The sequence below is a fragment of the Rana temporaria genome, chromosome 8 (assembly GCF_905171775.1).
Source record: "Rana temporaria chromosome 8, aRanTem1.1, whole genome shotgun sequence".
Lineage (NCBI taxonomy): Eukaryota > Metazoa > Chordata > Amphibia > Anura > Ranidae > Rana > Rana temporaria.
The window spans coordinates 162,033,528-162,045,306 of record NC_053496.1 but is presented as its reverse complement, the minus strand read 5'-3'; the positions used below and the strand labels follow the sequence as shown (position 1 = coordinate 162,045,306).

The 11,779-nt window shown below is 43.9% G+C and overlaps 1 protein-coding gene across 1 annotated transcript in view; it reads left to right on the top strand.

The window, feature by feature from the left end:
* Positions 1–6,516: 6,516 nt before the first annotated feature.
* LOC120909308 (membrane-spanning 4-domains subfamily A member 4D-like) overlaps positions 6,517–11,779 on the top strand; it is a 79,840-nt gene continuing 74,577 nt past the window's right edge. The window contains exon 1 of the mRNA XM_040321056.1: positions 6,517–6,621. The gene's annotated coding sequence lies outside the window, so the exon portion shown is untranslated. The remainder of the gene's footprint in view (positions 6,622–11,779) is intronic.

Genomic DNA, 11,779 nt, shown 5'->3' with positions numbered 1-11,779 from the left:
GACAGGCTCACTATATAACAACCCTGTAACGACACCCCAAGTATGAAAGGAGTTAAAGTCGTTTAAGATATTCCATTCCCGAACACAAAGACAGCTACCGGACACTCCAACCAGCCGAACAAGAAACCCATACGAATAATTCTACCCCCAAATATGAGACGAAGCTCCGTGTTGAGGGTCAAGCAGGAATATATCTTTATTGAGGAATACAGTCTTATATACAGTAAAAGAGGTGGTTCCTACAACCTGCTCATATTACTCTAGCAATACACAGAAACATAAAATTAACATGAGCTAATTAACTAATCCCTTACAGGAGCCGAAGTGACTCCCTCACTACAATACACATTATCATACATATCAACACAGAACTCCTTCATACACTTGCAGGGTCAATTAGCACAGACGACAATGGCTGAAAGAGAAGCCACACTAGGCTCATTTACATTATAACAGACAACAGACAGACAGGTGGCTGGAGGTGATGACATTAGCATTTCCTTACAGTATATTTCCCAACAATATGAATGAGTCACTCTTTCTAGTATATCCTGGGAGATATTGTGGATAAATATTACTGACCCATTTAAGGTAATCCAAGACATATTCTTAATGTCCAGGTGACACAGGTGATTTAGACATAAGGCCCCGTACACACGACCGAACATGTCTGCTGAAACTGGTCCGCGGACCAGTTACGTTCGGTCGTGTGTACGGCCGACCGGACAGGTTTCCAGCGGACATTTGTCCAGCTGACCGTTTTCCAGCGGAAAAATGTTTCTTAGCATGCTAATTCTGGCGCGGCCACGTCACCGCGTATCGTGTTCGCGCGGATTTCTGTCTGATGGTGTGTACAACCATCAGACAGAAATCTCCGGGCGGACATGTCCGCTGAAAACGGTCCGGCGGACCGATTTCAGCGGACAGTCCGTCCGTGTGTACGAGGCCTTAGAGGTGTATGTGGAGCTGAAGCAAGGGTATCCTATACTTTCTAAGGGATTCTGGGTTCCACGGGCCCTCCCGTTACATCTCTCCCCTTTTGGCAGGAGACTAACACAGGAGGAGACCCCAGATGGGTTGACTCCGAAGTTAGTCTATAGTTCCATTCCCCCAATGCCGGTATCCATACAGTACCCCAAACAAATTGCTACAAACAGAGCATTACTCACCCAGCCAACCTCTGCCTCTCTCAGAGAACATACCCGCCGCTGGGGAGAGGCCTAGACTGGCCCTTCTCCCTGGAGTCCTTTCAGCCGCTGGAGAGAAGATAGGGTGACTGGGCTCAGTCCATCACGCTGTTGGGGATCTGGGCCAACTGCCCAGCATCCCTGGAGTATACAAGTGGAGACTGAAGTCCCATCTACTTGAGGTAGGTGAAAATCCCCTAGTGCTTGTGGATTGCTTCCTGGGGGATCAGGATGGGTTTTTTCCCCCACTGGAGCAAATCGGACCATGTTTTATTGGTATTTTCTTTTGAATTCTTCTTGATCAACTATGGGTAAAGAATAGTGTATATAGAGGTTTTCTATTTTTAATTTTTTTTGCTTTTTATATTGATTGAACTCTATTGTTATGTCTTTTTTCAACCCGTGACTATGTATTTAGAGAAACACAGAAGAGAGGTCTAAGGTTCAGAAACATGAAAATCCAGTTTGGCTGATGACACACCAAATATTTGCATTTTCCTTTCCTTAGAATGTCACATACCGTAAGACAGACTCTTAAACATAAATCTTTAGTTATGCCACATTGCATTTTCCGTATATGGATGTCAGTGATATTTATACATGGCCACTGAAATTACCATTACCGGTGCATATATTACAAAATTAAAAAATTGAATGCTGGTATATACAAATCATTCTCAAAAACATTCAACTATATATCAAAGGGGGGGGGGGGTTCAGCTTAAAGTGATTCTAAAGGTTGTATTTTAATAACAAATAGGGCGCAAGGGCTCTAATAGGATTAAAAAAAATGTGGGCTTGTGATCTCCGGCGTCAGTCTCCCACGCTGGGGGGCGGGTGTTGTTAGCTTGTGATGCCCCCCCAATCTTTAAGCACCAGCCGCCACTGATGCTCCGTAAAATGGTTTTGCACAGAGCAGCCCCGATCATCATCTTTTTGGGTCCCTCGCCAGTGGTCCTGCCCCCCCCTTGCAGAGTGCCCTTAATAGCAAGCCTCTTGATCACTTCCCTGTGATCATCCCATTAATGTACCATGAGCTGTTCATACGATAATTATTAGCAGGGGTTCCCTGAGGCCAGAAAGTAATTTTAAGGGTTTCTCCATGTTAAAAAGGACTATTGTGTGATTGTTGTGCTGTACCATCAGCTCAGTTGTTAATTGCTGTTAACCACTTCAGCTCCAGAAGATTAACACCCCCCCCCCCCCCTTCCTGACCAGGCCATTTTTTTCCATACGGCACTGCGTTACTGTAACTGCGTGGCCATGCGACACTGTATCCAAATTAAAAAATCTGACTTTTTTTTATTCACAAACAAAGCCTTCTTTTGGTGGTATTTGATCACCTCTGCGTTTTTTTTTGTGCTATAAGCAAAAAAGGGGGTAAATTCTGAAAAATATACCTTCTGCTATAAAAACACATTCAATAACAAAAAGTAAAAAAAATCTAATTTCTTCATCAATTTAGGCCAATATGTATTCTGTTACATATTGGTCTGGATTCAGGTAGCTGCGCCCCTTCTTACGGTGGCGCAGCGTATCGTATTTACGCTGCGCTGCCGTAAGTTTGAGAGGCAAGTGCTGTATTCACAAAGCACTTGCCTCCTAACTTACGACGGCGTAGCGTAAATGGGGCCGGCGTAAGCGCGCGTCATTCAAATAATGTTGAGGGGGCATGTTTTATTTAAATTAGGTTGACCCCGCGTATTTTACGGCATGCGCCGTTCGTGAAAAAATCCCAGTGTGCATGCTCGAAATTCCGACGCAAATCGTCATTGCTTTCGACGTGAACGTAAATTACGTCCAGCCCTATTCGCGAACGACTCACGCAAACGACGTAATAAATTCAAATTTCGAAGCGGGAACGACGTCCATACTTAACATTGGCTGCGCCACCTAATAGCAGGAGCAACCTTACGTCGAAAAAGCCTAACGTAAACGACGTAAATAAATTGCGCCGGCCGTACGTACGTTTGTGAATCGGCGTATCTAGGTAATTTGCATATTCTACGCCGAAAACAACGGAAGCGCCCCTAGCGGGCCAACGTGATATTGCACACAATTCTATGCCGCCGCATTCAAGTTACGTCGGCAGAGGAAGCCTATTTTTTTAGCGTATCTGCCTTTGAGAATCGGCGTAACGATATGCCGGCGCAGATTTGAAATTACGGCGGCGTATTTGGAGATACGCCGCCGTAAAAGCTTCCTGAATCTACCCCATTTTTGGTAAAAAAAAAAATCGCAATAAGCGTATATTGATTGGTTTGCGCAAAAGTTATAGGGCCGGATTCAGAAAAGAGATACGACGGCGTATCTCCTGATACGCCATCATATCTCCGAGTGTGGTCGGTCGTATCTATGCGCCTGATTCAGTTACGCATAGATATCCCTAAGATCCGACTGGTGTAACACCGTCATATCTTAGGCTGCATAATCACACTGGCCGCTAGGTGGCGCTTCCGTATAGTTACGCGAGGAATATGCAAATGAGCTAGATACGGCAATTCAGAAACGTACGTCCTGCCGGCGCATTTTTTATGTCGTTTACGTTAGGCTTTTTTCGGCGTATAGTTACCCCTGCTATATGAGGCGTAGCTAATGTTAAGTATGGCCGTCATTCCCGCGCCGAGTTTTGAAATTTTTACGTCGTTTGCGTAAGTCATTCGCGAATACGGCTGTACGTCATTTACGTTCACATCAAATCCAATACGTCCTTGCGGCGTAATTTGGAGCAATGCACACTGGGATATTTTACGGACGGCACATGCGCCGTTCAAAAAAAACGTCAAAAATGCGGGGGCCAAGTAAAATTTAAATAAAACACGCCCCCAACAGCCCCATTTGAATTAGGCGGGCTTACGCTGCCACACATACGTTACGCCGCCGTAACTAAGGGCGCAAGTTCTTTCTGAATACAGAACTTGCGCCCAAAGTTACAGCTGCGTAACGTATCGGAGATACGTATCGCCAATACGCCGGAGATACGTTACGCCGGAAAAAAGATGCGCTCATCTTTCTGAATCCGGCCCATTGTGTCTACAAACTATGGGATATATTTATGGAATTGTTATTTATTTATTTCTTGTAATGATGGCGATCAGCGACTCATAGCGGGACCGCGATATTGTGGCTGACAAATTTAACACTGACACTTTTTTGGGGACCAGTCACACTGATACAGGGATCAGTGCTAAAAATATGCACCATCGCTGTACTAATGACAAAGGGGAAGGGGTTAACATCAGGGGCAATCAAAGGGTTAACTGTGTGCCTAGCTGGTGTTTTACTGCAGTGTGGGAGGTGCTTTTACTAGGGCAAGGCATAGATGAGTGTCCCTACTTTGCAGGAACACAGGCTCCATGCCTTCCTTACTGATAGAACAGCGGTCTGCTGTTCTGCCTGTGTACCGAATGATCAGTGGGTGCTGGCGGACATCGGGTCTGTAGGACATTGTAACGGGAGGGCCCGTGGAACCCAGAATCCCTTAGAAAGTATGAGATACCCTTGCTTCAGCTCCACATGCACCTCTTATGTCTAAATTACCCTATGTCCATTAGGGGCATAAGGTGACTGAGAACATATATCTTGGACTACTTAAAATGGAACAGTAATATTTATCCACAATATCTCCCAGGATATGTAAAGACTATTCTTGGTTTGTTTGATTCTGAACTCAACATGTTAATTGAAAGAGGCTAATGTGTTCAACTCCAGCCACCTGTCTGTCTGTTGTGATATAAATTAATCTAGGATAACTTCTAAGGATCTTTTATGGCGGCTTGTGCTAATTGACACTGTAATTGTGTGAAGGAGTTCTGTGTTGAAATGTATGATAATGTGTATTGTAGTCTAGGGGACAGCGGCCCGGATTTACGTAGGGCGGCTTTACGTTGTGCGGGCGTAGCGTATCGTATTTACGCTACGCCGCCGCAAGTTAGAGAGGCAAGTGCTGTATTCACAAAGCACTTGCCTCCTAAGTTACGGCGGCGTAGCGTAAATGTGCCGGCGTAAGCGCGTGTAATTCAAATTGTGAAGAGGTGGGCGTGTTTTATGCTAATGAATCGTGACCCGACGTGATTGATGTTTTGAACGAACGGCGCATGCGCCGTCCGTGGACGTATCCCAGTGCGCATGCGTCGGATATAATGCCTAAGATACGTCGAACACTGCCTATGACGTGAATGTAACTTATGCACAGCCCTATTCGCGTACGACTTACGTAAACAATGTAAAAAGATACACCTGTTCCGACGTCCATACCTTGCATGGGCTGCGCCACCTAGAGACCAGCTTTATCTTTACGCCGGCGTATGTCTTACGTAAATGGCGTAACTAATTGCGACGGGCGTACGTACGTTCGTGAATCGGCGTATCTTGCTCATTTACATATTCGACGCGGAAAACAACAGAAGCGCCACCTAGCGGCCAGCGTAAATATGCACCCTAAGATACGACGGCGTAGGAGACTTACGCCGCTCGTATCTTAGCCTAATTTAAGCGTATCTGGTTTCCAGAATACGCTTAAAGATACGACGGCGCAGATTCTGACTTACGCCGATGTAACTCTTTGTGAATCTGGCCCAGAAAGTCTAGCCTAAAGGTCATGTCTATGAGCCATCTAAGGGATTAGTTAATGAGCTCAATTTTGTCTGGTTACAGGTGTATTTTCAGAGTAATATGAGCAGAATATGTATGCACCTCTTCTTTTACGATATATAAGCCTGTAGTCTTTCAATAAAGATTGTGATTCATGCTTGAACCTCTTACAGATCGTTGTCTCGTATTTGGAGGAGAATTACTCATATGGGGTCTTATTCGGCTGGTTGGAGTGTCTGGTAGCTGCCTTGGTGTTCGGGAATGGAATAAACGACTTTAACTCTTTTTATACTTGAGGTGACGTTACAGACATGTCGATCAGCTCCTGCTGTGTAGAATCACAGCGTAAGTGAGCTACCAGTGGTACGCACTCATGCCCAATACCGGAAGTGCAGGATCACGTGTATATATATATATATATATATATATGTGTGTGTGTGTGTGATCCTGCGAAGCGTGGCCTGCACTGTAGCCAGTAAAACTGATATAGGGCTGTTGGCAAGTGGTTCATTTGTATTAGACTGCATTGTGTCGATGTGCTCCCATGTTCTCTGTATTGGAGCAGTTGACTGACACAGAACAAGATGGCCAATCTGATTGCATGCAGATTAATACCAGTGTGTGGAAGTTATTGCAGGCATTGACAGATCTCATTGTTAGTGTGTAAATCTAGCTCACAGAATAGCTCTGGGCATCTTCGAGGAATGGGGAAATCATCACCTACTAAACAACCATCAGAGGAATGAGGAAATTACCCAGGCTATGACACAGCCATCAGAGTACATCAGACTGGATGCAACATTTACATTTGCCTACGTGTTTCCAGCCAGCTAGATTTTGGGTGAGTCTCCTCTTTTGGTAAGATATCATCAGTGGGTGTTTGTAATAACCATATAAGAAATATTGCCTTGTTTAGCTAACCTGTAACTGATAGTGAGAGCAGTGTATGTAGTCTCCAAATCCTGTGTACCAGTCTACTTGAGAGCCAAGTGTAATGATCAGGGGTGTCAGACATAAGGTTTCCCACAAGCCTGTAATCTCTGGATGGTGGCAGATTAAATATTAGCATTGGGGAAGCTTGGGATCCTTGTGATAATTGTCCATGCTGGTTGACTTCCAAACATGATTAGAGGGCAGTGACACCTTATGGACCATGTGGCTTCCTCGTTCATGTATTCCCCTAGTAACCCTCTGATCCGTGACATGCTTTAATAGACATACAATGCCAATATGGGTGGCTAAGAATTTAAAACGTTAACCTACATTCACACCACTCTAGCACCTCATATGATGTATGTGTAAGATGTTTCAGTGACTACTCAAATGTTTGAAAGGATTATAGCCTCTATAAATGTAAATTGAGGATAGACTACATAAGGTGTGCCATCATCCAATTAAAAAGGAACAGGAAAAACTAGGGCAACAGTCCCCAATCGATCACCCAGAAAAGAGCATTGAAGCAGGACTAGTAAGGTACCAATATTAAACGATGTGTACTCAAAATGTATAAAAAATATTATACAATTTTATTATTTGATACAAAAAACAAGACATTGTAATACATCATAAAAGGTACATATAGGTAGATTCAGGTACGGCCGTGCAATGTTAAGACGGCGTAGCCTAGCGTGTTTGCACTATGCCGCCTTAAGTAAGAGAGGCAAGTACATGATTCTCAAAGCACTTACCTCCTTACTTAGGGCGGCGTAGTGTAATCGCGGCGGGTGTAAGGGCGCCTAATTCAAATTAGTTGGAGGGGGGCGTGTTGTATGGTAATGAGGCTTGACCTCATGTTTTTTGAAGTTTTTTGCTACTGCGCATGCGCCGGGCGCCTACACTTCCCAGTGCGCATTGTGGCTAAGTACGCCGTACGGGCCTATTGATTTCGACGTGGACGTAACTCCCGATTTGCGGACGACTTACGCAAACGACGTAAAAAATTCGAACCTCGCGGTGGGAACGGCGGCCATACTTTAACATTGTTATTCCACCTCATAGGTGTACGTTCGTGAATCGGCGTACAAGCTCATTTACATAATCTACGCCGGCCGCAATGGAAGCGCCACCTATCGGCCATCCGAAAAATTGCAATCTAAGATAGGACGGCGCAAGCCGGCCTATCTTAGATATGTTTAAGCGTATCTCTGTTTGAGCATACGCTTAAACATAAGTCGGCGTAGATTCGGAGTTAGGTCGGCTTATCTACTGATAAGCCGGCCTAACTCTTTCTGAATCTACCTAATAGTAACCATCCATGTGTCTTTCTCTAGTCTTCCCTTCTACTCCAATGCAAATAGATTGGCTAGGCTGCTACTAAATTTGATGGGACTTTGACTATCCCCTTTATCAGCAAAAATGCCCACACACTATTGAGGATTCATGAGTTTTTTTGCACATAACATCTAATACCTAGTACACACAATCTGAATTTCCAATGGAACAAAGTCCAATGGATTTTTTTCATCAGATATTCCAACCGTGTGTATGCCCCATCCGACAGAGTTATAAAATTTCTATTGGAAATTCCATTCATCTTTATGGAACTCCGACGGAGAAAAAAAAAACATGCATGCTCGGAAACAATTTGATGCATGCTCGGAAGCATTGAACTTCATTTTCTAGGCCTGTCGTAGTGTTGTACGTCACCACGTTTTTGACGGTCGGAATTTTGTGTGTCCGTGTGTGTGCGCAAGACAGCTTGAACGGAATTCCGTCGGAAAAACCCGTCTGAGTTTATTCTGACGAAAACTCAGATCGTGTGTGCAGGGCATTACCCTTCAAATTACAATAGTTCTCACAGCTGGACATTTGAAGGACAACTTGCGCTGTGGGAATTTCTTGAGATATTGGTATCTGTTTCTTTCACTGGTGTCACCTCGTGCAAGCCATTTCTTTATGTTTTTAAGTACATTGGTAGGCAATCTGTAACAGAGGTGTATTTATTGCTTTCTTCCTTAAGAAACGGGTGCTTGTCTCGCGAAACACGTTGAAGTTATAGGCAATTAACACTTCTTGAGCCGGATTCAGATAGATTAGTCTATCTGCGGGCGTAACGTATCTGCGATACGCTACGCCGCCGTAACTTAGGGCGCAAGTTCCGTATGCAGAAACAACTTGCGCCCTTAGTTACGGTGGTGTAACGTATGTGTGGCAGCGTAAGCCCGCCTAATTCAAATGGGGATGATGTGGGCGTGTTTTATGCAAATTCACTGTGACCCCACGTATTTGACGTTTTTCACAAACGGCGCATGCGCCATCTGTGGAATTTCCCAGTGTGCATTGCTCCAAACTACGCCGCAAGGACGTATTGGTTTCGACGTGAACGTAAATGACGTCCAGCCCTATTCGCGAACGACTTACGCAAACAATGTAAAATGTTCAAAACTCGACGCGGGAACGACGTCCATACTTAACATAGGATACCCCTCATATAGAAGGGGTAACTTTACGCTGGAAAAAGCCCAAGGTAAACGACGTAAAAAGATGCGCCGGCCGGACGTACGTTTCGGAATCGGCATATCTACCTAAATAGCATATTCATCGCGTAACTATACGGAAGCGCCACCTAGCAGCCAGCGTAAATATGCAGCCTAAGATACAACGGTGTAAGACACTTACGCCGGTCGGATCTTAGGGAAATCTATGCGTAACTGATTCTCTGAATCAGTTGCATAGATACGACGGCCCGCACTCAGAGATACGACGGCGTATCCGGAGATACGCCGTTGTATCTCCTATCTGAATCCGGGCCCTTGTACTTATTATAATTGGAGATTACACCCTGAATTATATTTCTCCTTGATTACTGCACCATGTAATATTTGCAATATCTATAGTATATGCCATGTATTCAGGGAATTTTAATGTTTGTATGACTATTTTTAGAGTTAACTACTTTTTTAAAAATTGGGTGTGGTACCATGAAAAAAATCCCAACATTTGTTTTTTAAGTAAATATGCAATAATCAAACAAATATAAACTATAAAACTATTGCATATATGTATTAACTTGTCTAAGCCTTTAATTAGCTAGTCTATAAAACCTCTGATAAGCACAATGATATAAGGTTATCTATGAAAGTAAACACACTGCTGTTAAAACAATATCTTTCATTTATTTCCCAAGAAAATAGGAAACTGCTAGTATACAACATTAACAAAATATATACAGACCATATAACAACAGCATAATATCACAATTACTTATCACAATCCTCTAGACCAGGCGTGTCAAACTCAATTTCATCGTGGGCCGCATCAGCATTATGATTGCCCTCAAAAGGGCCGGTTCTATCTGTAAGATTAGATGTCCAGCGCCTCCCCTCCCCTTTACATTAGATGTCAAGAGCCACCCCACCATCAGAACTCGATTACCCCACTCTCCCTAACATCACAGTGCACCCCCCTTTTCTTATGCTGCTGCTGGGAAGAAGCTGGGTGCATTGCTTGAAAGCAGAAAGTAAGGGTCTGGAGCGTGTGAGGGCCACATGAAATGGTCTGGAGGTCCGGATTCAGCCCGCGGGCCTTGTGTTTGACACCTGTGCGCTAGACAGTCTCATCGGCTGGGCTCTGGATGACAAAAGAGGGTCATAGCCATGAGGCTTAGGCCCAAGCCAGGATCCAGAGCAAGGGAAAAGGGACTATTTTTTTTTTTTGTGTGCCCTTTTTACTCAAGCATTCACACCCACTCAAAACCACCCCCACTTGCCTCCTGTCCAATAGATATTGCCAATTGGTAGTCCTTGTAATATATTATATTGGCCTCTAGGGGCAGCATTTTCCTTGTATCATCTCTATGAGCCCTGGGCTCAGCTAGCCCCTATTCTCTTTGAAGCTTGTATCACACCAGGTAGGCTTAAGCCAAGCCCTTGCTAAACTTCCAGATGCAGATTCTGATATGCTACAAAGCTTTGATGTTAACTGGTTATATTCCAACTTGGAGCCATCTGCCTGTATGAACCAGGAAGCAAAATTCCAGAACTATGATATTACACCATGTTGCCTTCCAACAGTTTTCTCTTGTTATTGTTTTCTGTTTTTCAATATTACATTTTTTTTTATAAATCTTTTTATTCAATTTCTTAAACAAACAAAACATAACAACACATCATACATCATACGTGTAAGCATCAGTTATCGATGTGAAACGCGTCAGCTCTGTTACCCCACTGTTTGGAGTTTTTTTTGCTGTTGTAGTTTTCGTTTTACTGGAATAAAAAGGCACCATTTTTTACACTTTATTGGAGTGCGGCTGTCCATCATCTCCTCCCTCTTATTTATACATCATAAATCTTAAATATATTAGTAAAATACCACGGTCCCATCACCCTGCATAGAAAAAAAAACAAGAAATAAAGAATTATAATGATTATCACTATTATTGCCATCCTTTCTAAGCACAAATATCCCATATTGGGGACATCCTTTCTATGAATCATTACCTCCCTCTATGTTAGATGCTGTATATGGCTTATCCAACAACTTTGCCCAAACGTTATCATACTTATTAGGGCGACCCCTATTCTTATAAGTATCTCTATACAGTTGAAGATTATTATTTATAAATTGTTTCCAATATATAAGCGTAGGAGAATGAGGTTTCTTCAAATATAATTAAATAGATTTTCTTGCGTAAAATAATGTTGTATTTAGGGTTGTCCCGATACTAGTATCGGTATGGGGACCAATACCAAGCATCGGTATGGGGATCGATACCAAGCATTTCCCCGAGTACTTGTACTCTGGGAAAATGCTCCGAAACTTTACCCGATACCTGACTTTCCCTGTATCCATCTCCAGTTCCCCCATCCGTCCTGCTCTCTTCTTCCATGCTCCTGTGTCCCCCCCTCCGTGCCGCTGCCATTCTGCTTACTCCCTCCATGCTCTGTGTCCCCCCTCCGTGCTGCTGCCCATCTGCTCCCTTCCTCCATGTTCCTGTGTCCCCCCTCCGTGCTGCGCCGCTGCCATTCTGCTTACCCCCTCCGTGCCGTGCCGCAGCT